General features: G+C 45.5%; 1 pseudogene; it reads left to right on the forward strand.

Annotated features, from left to right (window-relative positions):
• LOC116087809 overlaps positions 1-2784 on the forward strand; it is a 3645-nt pseudogene extending 861 nt beyond the window's left edge.
• Positions 2785-9779: the final 6995 nt, after the last annotated feature.

The following is a 9779-nucleotide window of genomic DNA, read 5'->3' on the forward strand; positions in this document are numbered from 1 at the left end:
CCCGCACCTGCTTGCGGTTTCTGAGCTTAAATACTCTCTGTAACAGTCACCCGGGGTTTGGCTCCTTCCCTAAGGCAGCTGAACCCCGGTGTGCCGGACCAAATAAATCCTCTTGCTGTTGCAATGAATTTCGGACTCTTGGTGGTCTTTGGGCGAGGGTCCTGAGAGAAAGACTCTTTGGGTCTTTCATTTGGGGGCTTGTCCGGGATTTTCCTGCGCCCTCAGACCCCCAAGACCCCTGAATTCGGAGGAAAACAGCGAGTGCTTGAAAACCGTCCCCGCCTGTCTCCACTCCTGTCAGTCTCCGTGCACTTCAGTTTGGTGAGTTTGTCATGCTACGTTACTCGCTTCCTCCCCCTTTCTCCCTCAGAATTCAGCGACCCGCTGAGGGGTCTCAGTATTCAGTCTCAGCCCTGGGGGACACCTCAGTGGATTCTTCGGAGGGATCATATCTGGTCTCCCTCCACCCAGTCCTTGAACATTTCACTGCAACAAGGTATCCGTCTGATTCAGTTTCATTTTTGCCACACTCTCTTCACGGCCTTGTTTGTACTGTCTCTTTGAGGATTCTGTTCTTTGGTTTGTGTCTCTATTTCTTCTACCCGACTGAAACAATGGGACAGACTCTAACGACCCCACTGACTTTGACGCTAGGACACTGGTCAGAAATAAAGAGTAGGGCTCACAATTTGTCAGTAGACATCAAGAAAGGAACTTGGCAGACTCTGTGCAGCTCAGAATAGCCGACGTTCCAAACAGGGTGGCCACAGGATGGGATTTTTGACTTAAGACAGATTAAAAAGATAAAAGACAAGACTCTAGCTCCAGGCCCTCAGGGGCATCCAGACCAGGTTCCATACATATTGGTTTGGGAAGACTTGGTTTTCAACCCGCCCCTGTGGGTTCCTCCCTTTATTTCCTCCACAGGTCCTACTTCCTCTGCTGTTTTAGTCCTAAGGCCAGAACAACCAGAGACTGAAAAACCTCAGAAGAAAGTCTATCCAGATCTGACTTCGCACCTTCTTCTCCTTGACCCTCCCCCTCCCTATCCTCCTACCCTCCCTCCACAACCTGCACTTCTCACAGCCCCTCCAGCCCCCTCGGCTGGCTGCTCGCTGGGGCACCCGCTGGTGGCTCCGCCTCCCTGCAGCTCTCCCACCACCCCTCCAGCTTCCCTGGAGGTGGCTAAAGAACCTACCACAGAGGAACCAGCGGCTGGCCCCGCTGCTGGGACGAGGAGTTGTTGGGGAGTTTCCCCCCCCCCCCGAGTTGGTTGCCCTCTCTCTCTCTGAGAATTCGGGCCCCGTGATGTACAGAGAAATAGACCTTTTCAATACTGGCCTTTCTCCCCTTCAGACCTCTATAACTGGAAGACCCATAATCCTTCTTTCTCTGAGAACCCCCAGGATTTAACCTCATTGAGTCTTTAGTTTTCTCTCACCAGCCCACCTGGGACAACTGTCAGCAACTCTTGCAGACCCTCCTCGCTACAGAGGAGAGACAGCAGGTGCTTCTAGAAGCATGCAAAAATGTGCCAAGTGCTGATGGGAGGACCTACCCAGCTCCCTAATGAGATTGATGTGGGATTCCCTCTGACCCGCCCGGACTGGGATTTCGACATCCCTGAAGGTAAAGAGCATCTGAGAGTGTACCGGCAGGCGATGGTAGCCTTCCAGATGCCCCACCAATCTGGCCAAGGTAAGGGAAGTGTCTCAGGCACCTACTGAGCCACCAACGGTGTTTTTAGAGAGACTTATGGAGGCTTTCCGCTGGTTTACTCCCTATGATCCGAGCTCAGAAGAACATAAGGCCACAGTAGCGATAGCATTTATCGATCGATCAGTTAGCCATAGATATCAGGAGGAAGCTTCAGAGATTGGAGGGCCTTCAAGGGTTTTCTCTACAAGATCTAGTAAAACAGGCAGATAAAGTGTACAATAAAAGAGAGACAGAAGAAGAAAAGGAAGAAAGAAAAAGGAAAGAAGAAGAGAGAGAGGAGAAGCGTAGGAAGGAGCAAGAAGAGCGTGAGTTACACAGAGAAAAGAGACAAGAGAGAAATCTGAGTAGAATCTTGGCCATAGTAGCTAGGGGACAGGAAGTGTCAGGATGGAAGGATAGACAAAAGGAGCCAGGGAAAGTGGGTCACAGGCCACCATTAGAGAAAGACCAATGTGCCTATTGTAAAGAAAGAGGCCACTGGATCAAGGACTGGCCCAAGAAGAGGGGGGCTCCCTCTAGAGACAAGATCTTGGCCTTAGAAGAAGAAGATTAGGAGAATCGAGGCTCAGCCCCCTCCCTGAGCCTAGGATAACTTTAAGAGTGGAGGGGAAGCCGGTCCAGTTCTTAGTTGACACCAGTGCCCAACATTCAGTCCTGTTAACAACAGAGGGACCGTTATCAAACAAAAAGTCATGGGTACAAGGAGCCACAAAAAACCAGTGCTATTCATGGACTACCCGAAGAACAGTGGACCTTGGCATGGGCCGGGTATCCCACTCGTACTTGGTTATCCCTGAATGCCCATACCCCCTGCTAGGTAGGGACATACTAACTAAAGTTGGTGCCCAAATTCATTTTGACTCTGACCACCCAACTGTGACTGATAAGAGGGGGAGGCCGCTACAAGTTCTGACAGTAAAACTAGAAGATGAATACAAGTTATTTGAAAACCCTCTGGATGCCCAAAATAAAAAGAGAGACATACAGTGGTGGCTAACACAGACACCACTGGCCTGGGCCGAGATATTGGACATGGGCATGGCTCTATGCCAGCCCCAGTCATAGTAGAGGCAAAAGCCATGGCCACCCCCATCGCAGTTCGACAATACCCCATGAGCCAGGAGGCGTATCAGGCCACACATCAAAATACTGCTTCAACTTGGCATACTGGTAAGGTGCCAGTCCCCTTGGAACACTCCCTTATTACCAGTCCAAAAGCCTGGCACGGGAGACTATCATACTGTGCAGGATCTAAGGGAGGTCAACAAATGGGTAATGGACTTACACCCCACAGTGCCAAATCCCTACAAACTCTTGAGCACACTGCCCCAGCAGCAAAAATGGTATACTGCACTAGATTTGAAGGATGCCTTTTTCTGCCTAAGACTCAGTGCTTCCAGCTAGCCCCTGTTTGCCTTTGAGTGGAAAGACCCAGAGCTGGGGATCTCTGGACAACTGACCTGGACCAGACTGCCTCAAGGGTTCAAGAATTCACCCACCATCTTTGACAAGGCCCTACACCGAGACCTTGCACATTTTAAGGCCTCCAACCCCCAGGTAACCCTACTCCAATATGTAGATGATCTCTTACTGGCTGCGCAGACATGGAGCAAAAGTGCCATCAGAAGACTTGGGACTTGCTGTCTGAGCTTGGAACTCTTGGATATCGGGCTTCTGCCAAGAAGACTCAAATCTACCAACAGCAGGTTAGTTACTTGGGGTACCTCCTTAAAGATGGACAGAGGTGGTTGACAGAAGCACGAAAGAAAGCAGTCTCACAGATTCCCCCCATCGAAAGACCCTCACCAGGTACACGAGTTCCCAGGGACTGCAGGGTTTTGTAGACTCTGGATACCGGGGTTTGCTGAAATGGCAGCACCCCTCTACCCATTGACTAAGGCTGGGTCCCCCTTCACATGGGGGCCTAAGGAATAATAAGCCTTTGACAAAATCAAAAGGGCCCTGTTATCAGCCCCGGCCTTGGGACTGCCTGATGCGACCAGACCATTTCAACTGTTTGTAGCAGATGCTAAAGGGATAGCCAAAGGGGTCCTCACCAAAATTCTAGGCCCCTAGGACTGACTGGTGGCTTACCTGTCAAAGAAACTCGATCCCGTGGAAGCAGGTTGGCCCAATTGTTTAAGGGCCATGGCAGCAGTTGCCCTCCTGGGTCGAAGATGCAGATAAATTGACTTTGGGCCAGGACTTGGCCATTATGGCCCCTCACACCTTAGAAAGCATGGTCCACAACCTCCCGAACACTGGCTGACTAACGCACGGATGACTCACTACCAGACACTGCTCCTCAATTCGGATCAGATAAAATTTACCCCAGCAGCCCACCTCAACCCGGCAACCCTGCTTCCCGAGGCAGATGAGAACGCATCTGTAGAACATGACTGACTGCCAACAGATCCTTGCCCATGCTCATGGAACTAAAGAAGATCTAACTGATCAGCCCCTTTCAGATGTTGATTTGACTTGGTTCACAGATGGGAGCAGCTTCATACAAAACGGTGAGAGTCGGGCAGGGGCGGCGGTAGTAGATGGGACAAGAGTTATTTGGTCTCAGGCACTTCCACCAGGCACCTCGGCACAGAAAGCTGAACTTATAGCCTTGACTAAGGCTCTTGAAATTTACCAGCAACTGGACTTTTGACCTCAGCTGGAAAAGAAATTAAAAACAAGCAAGAAATTCTAAACCTGCTTTCAGCTCTTATGCTACCATCAATGGTCAGCATCATCCACTGCCCAGGTCATCAGAAAAATTGGACTAAGGTCATACAAGGGAACAATATGACTGACCAGACAGCCTGAGAGGCAGCCCTGGGCCCAGCTGCTGAACCCTCTAAACTAGCTCCTGTTTTAACTCACTCTACTTCACCTCCCAAATTGAGCAAAGACCAACTCCTGAAAATTAACCAACTCCTGAAACAGATGCATCAATGGACTCACTTAGGGGCCAAGAAACTAGTTGCTCTACTTGACAAGAAAGATCAAGAACATCCCGGTGCCCAAAGAGCCGCTGAAGAAGTTGTAAAATCATGTATAACTTGCTAAAAAGGTAATGCTGGGCATCTAAAGGCCCAAGTCAGACACAGGCTAAGAGGAGATCGACCAGGACTCTACTGGGAAGTTGATTTTACAGAGGTAAGGCCCGCTAAATATGGTAACAAATATCTGCTAGTTTTTATAGATAACCTTTTCAGGATGGGTAGAAGCCTTCCCTACCAAAAATGAGACTGCAAAGACTGTGGCAAAGAAGATCCTGGAAGAAATAGTCCTGCGGTTCGGAGCACCTAAGGTACTAGGACCTGATAACGGTCCACCATTTGTAGTCCAGGTAAGTCAAGATGTGGCCAAGTTTCTAGGGACCAATTGGCATTTACATTGTGCTTATAGACTCCAGAGCTCAGGTCAGGTAGAAAGAACTCTAACAGAGACCTTAACTAAATCGTCCTTAGAGACTGGCGGTACTGACTGGACGATGCTCCTTCCCTTAGCCCTCTTCCATGCCATACTCCTTCCACCTTTAAACTCATCCTCTTTGAGATACTCTTTGGATCCCCCCTCCTACCTTGTCCATGACAGACAGTTTTGATCCTAGCCAAATTGGTGATTCTGATCTGTACACTAGGCTAAAAGGACTCCAACTGATTCAGAGAGATGTGTGGGCTCAGCTAGCAGATCATTACCAGCCAGGACCAGATATTGAGATCCACCCTTTCAGTGTGGGAGAGTCGGTCTATGTCCAAAGGCATCACACCAACAGCCTTGAGCCTCGGTGGAAGGGGCCTTACACCATTCTCCTGGCCACGCCTACCTCTCTCAAAGTATACAGCATCACTGCCTGGATCCACGCCTCACTCGTCAAGCCAGCCCCGAATCCCGGAACTGAATGGCGAGTAACAAGGACAGACAACCCTCTCAAGCTAAAGTTACAGTGGCATGTAGATTAACCCTACTCATACTGGTATTGGCTGACCCTTTTTCCCAAAGCAATCTGCACAAACCCCACCTTCTGACCTGGCAAGTACTGTCACAAACTGGAGACATGATCTGGTTGACCTCCTCATTCCAACCCCTGGGAACATGGTGGCCGGTTCTAACTCCTGACCTGTGTCAGTTAGCTGCAGGAATAGATGCTTGGGACATACCTGAACACCTCCCCTATGAGCTGGTGGGACCCCTCACACAATCTGATTGGCAGAGTAAGGCTGGAGTAGCGAGTAAAGGATTTGGCTATGGGAGACCTATGACCCAATATAAAACTCAAGAAAAACCCATTTATGCCTGCCCAAGAGAAAGAGCAGATAGGCCAACTATGAAAAAGTGTGGAGGCATAGAACATTTCTATTGTAAACAGTGGGGTTGTGAAACCACGGGGGATACCTATTGGAAACCCTCTTCAAGTTGGGATCTAATTAAGATATCAAGAGGTAGGCCCCTGTGCTGGTTTGGTAATATGTATAACCAACCTGAGTGTGACAGTACTCATGGACCTTGGGGTGGTTGTACAGTTAGTGGGCTTTGCAAGCCACTCAACATTACTTTCACAGACCAAGGCAAAACTTATGAGGGATGAGTTAAGGGGCGGCAGTGGGGGCTCCATTGACAACTTTGATGATGGGCTCCTACTCACCATCAGACTAAAAATGGAATCTCCACCTCCCACCCAGCTAGGCCCTAACCCTGTTTTGAGGCCTAAAATCTCCATGATCCCTAAGACACCAACCCCCTATCCCAACAACTGAGTTTACCCCTGCATCGGGTCCTATAACAGGAACCCCAGATCCATCCAAAAGAGAGTCAGTCTAAGGGGCTATCATAAACTTTACAGATGTCAAAGATCTAAAACATAAGACAGCCGTATGATAACAGTGTGCATCTTTGGAACATAGTATGCAAGTTAGGTAGCATCTATAATATACAAAAAATGAAATTGTCAGTACTATTTGTATTTTCAATTGAGAGTTTAGTTTAGTTTAGAAAATTGTTGAAGCAGTTTTTGTCCTCATTAAAGGAGGATGACAACCAAGAAAACTAAAGATAGGCTTTGCCGTAGATGTTAGCAAGACAGAGTGTGTGTGTGTGTGTGTGTGTGTGTGTGTGTGTGTGTGTATGCCTGACCCTCCCCTTCATGCACTCTCTATAACCCACTAGATCTAGTCTAGAGCCTATATCACTGCCCTGACCGGGTCTGCATCACACAACTAAAATCTGGGCTTTCACAAAACCTGCCCTGCCCATTCCTAGACCACATCAAACCTTTCCATCCAGCCAGATTCTACACATCCTTCTCTAGAGTTTAGATTTATAACTGTCTAATTCTCTCCTCTAGACATCATCTCCCGCCCACAGATCTACTCATACCCATCAGGCTTATAACAAGATGCACAACTGCTTACCAATCCAATCTTTCTGTCTAACTGCCTGCATTCTATCCATACCTCTTTCATCCTATAGGACTGTGGTGTATGAATAAAAATGGTCTCTATAGGCCCATAGGGAGTGACACTATTAGGAAGTGTGGCCTTATTGGAGGAAGTATGTCACTATGGAGGCAGGTTTTGAGGTCTTTTATGCTCAAGCTATGCATAGAGTGGTATATAGTCTCCTACTACCTGCAGATCAAGAGGTAGAACTCTCCACTCCTTCTCCAGCACCATATCTGCCTGGATGCTCTCATGCTTCCTACCATGATAATAATGAATTAATCCCCTGAAACTGTAAGCCAGTCCCTACTAAATGCTTTCCTTTCTATGAGTTGCTGTAGTCATGGGGTCTCTGCACAGCAATAAAAACTAAGACAAGCCCCAACTCACCCACACATCCCCTTTCTTGCACCAATCTTCTCTGTTCAAATCAGACACAAACAAAAGAAGCCTACATTGGCTAGATCTCATCACAAAAATGAGACAGCATAAAAGCCCAAGCCTGAAAAAAAATATTTGGGAACTAGAAACAGTTAGATAACTATCAGGTCACAGAATTTTTTTAATTCATAAATGCATCAAAGAATTCAATGAGACAGATGACAGAAAGAAGCAGCTCAATAAAATTAAGGAGGAAGAACACTAAGGAAAAAAAAAACCCTGAGTGACCCCAAAGGAAACAAAAGTATGAGTCAGATAGAAATGATGAAGACAATCCTGGTCATAAGAACAGAATTCAATAAAGAGATAGAAACAATGAAGAGCATTTAAGATGAAGTGAGGACAGAATCTTTAAACCCAGTAATAAAAAAACTAGAAAACTCAAAGAAAAAAGTCTTACAAGTAGAATTAACCAAGCATAACATAGAATATGGGGACTTGAAGATAAAATAGAGACACTAGACCAAGTAAACAGGAAACATGGAAAAATCCAAACATAGCAAAGGAACATACAAAATATGTGGGACACCATAAAAAGACCAAACTTGCTAACTGTTGGCATGGATAAGAGAGAAGAATTCCAAGTCAATGGCATAGACCAGATCTTCAGCATGATCGTAGGAGAAAATGTCCCCCAAAGTAAGGAAAGTCATACCCAAACAGCTACAAGAAGCACATAGAGTACCAAGTAGACAGTGCCAGGAACGAAAGCCCTCATGGTACATCATAAAAGGCTAAGAATACAGAATAAAGAAGCTGTACTTAAAACTTCAAGAGAAAACCACAAGTCACATGTAAGGACAATCAGAGCAGAAATTATTGAAATAGAAGCAAAGAAATCAATACAAAGAACCAACGAATTTCAGAGCTTCTGTTTTTAGATAAGACAAACAAGATTGATGATCTTTGGCGCAACTAAACAAAAGAAAGAGAAACCCCAAATTAACATAATCAGAAATGAAAATGTAAACATTACAACAGACAGAAAAGAAATTCAGAATATAAGGGAATATTTTACAAATCAGTATTCTGTTAAGATGGAAACCCTAAAATAAATGGACGAATTTCTAGATTCAGTCAAACCACCAGAATTAAACCAAGAGACAGTTAACAACACAAAGAGATACTGAAATAGTAATAAATAGCCTTCCAGCTTTAAAAAAAAAAAAGTCCAAATCCAGATGGAACTGCAGCAGGACTCCCCCAAAGAGGATGTACAACCAATCCTTCTTAAACTACTCAAAAAATAGAAAAAGAAGGCGAACTCCCAAAGTATTGCCAGGACAGCAGCCATGTTGAGACCCAGTGGAGTAATGGGAGATTCAGTTCATAAATAAACAGCTTCTCTTCTGTTCTACTGCCATTTGTATATTGCTCAGCTAACTACTAGAGTTAGCTCTGTAAGCAGAGTGCAAGCAGAGTGCAAGCAGTGCTATATGTCTGTCTCAGTTCCCTCTTCCACACTTCACTGTCATCATGGTCTTGTTTTTCCTGAAGGACATTTTTCCAGTCATTATCTCCTGCCTGCCATTTTCCTCAGTCACATAGCTCCATCTGCATCAGGACTTGAGAAAGGAACTGCAGACCATCAGACCCAACCAGCTCCCCTCTTCTGATTGTGTCATGGTGACATAAACCAATCTTTTCTTAGAGAATCAGCCTTTTCTAGATTCTTGGGATGCAGAGGCAGCCTGTTAGAAGTAATAAAAGACTAAAACAACTGATGTTAGATTTATCAGGATTTTAGTAGCTTGATGTAGTAAAATATTAAAGGGATGTGACACTGTAAGGTACTTTGAAATTCATCTATAAACTGTTGGCCAGAAACTATTGACCAATGAGAATGTTCTAATGAATGTATATCTTGATGTAATTGGCTATGGTCAATAATACTGTTGTATTGAGTCTATACTTCCATCTGAATAGGTTTTTAACCAGTTCACATGGGTATTTATATTTACTATGAAGTAAATCAGAAATACAAACATAAGCATGACCATCTGGCAGTTTTATCAATATTTAATAGCTTACACTTGTTACCTAATGCAATAAATGTTATCAATGAAATCACCCAAGCTTTTGCAAATATTTTTGCCTACTTTTCCCTTGTGATCTCTTTTTTTTAGCTTTTATTGCATTATGATGAGAAAAGTTACATGATTTCAATTTATCTGAATTTGTTAA

This window comes from Mastomys coucha, unplaced genomic scaffold (assembly GCF_008632895.1).
Source record: "Mastomys coucha isolate ucsf_1 unplaced genomic scaffold, UCSF_Mcou_1 pScaffold13, whole genome shotgun sequence".
Taxonomy (NCBI): Eukaryota; Metazoa; Chordata; class Mammalia; order Rodentia; family Muridae; genus Mastomys; species Mastomys coucha.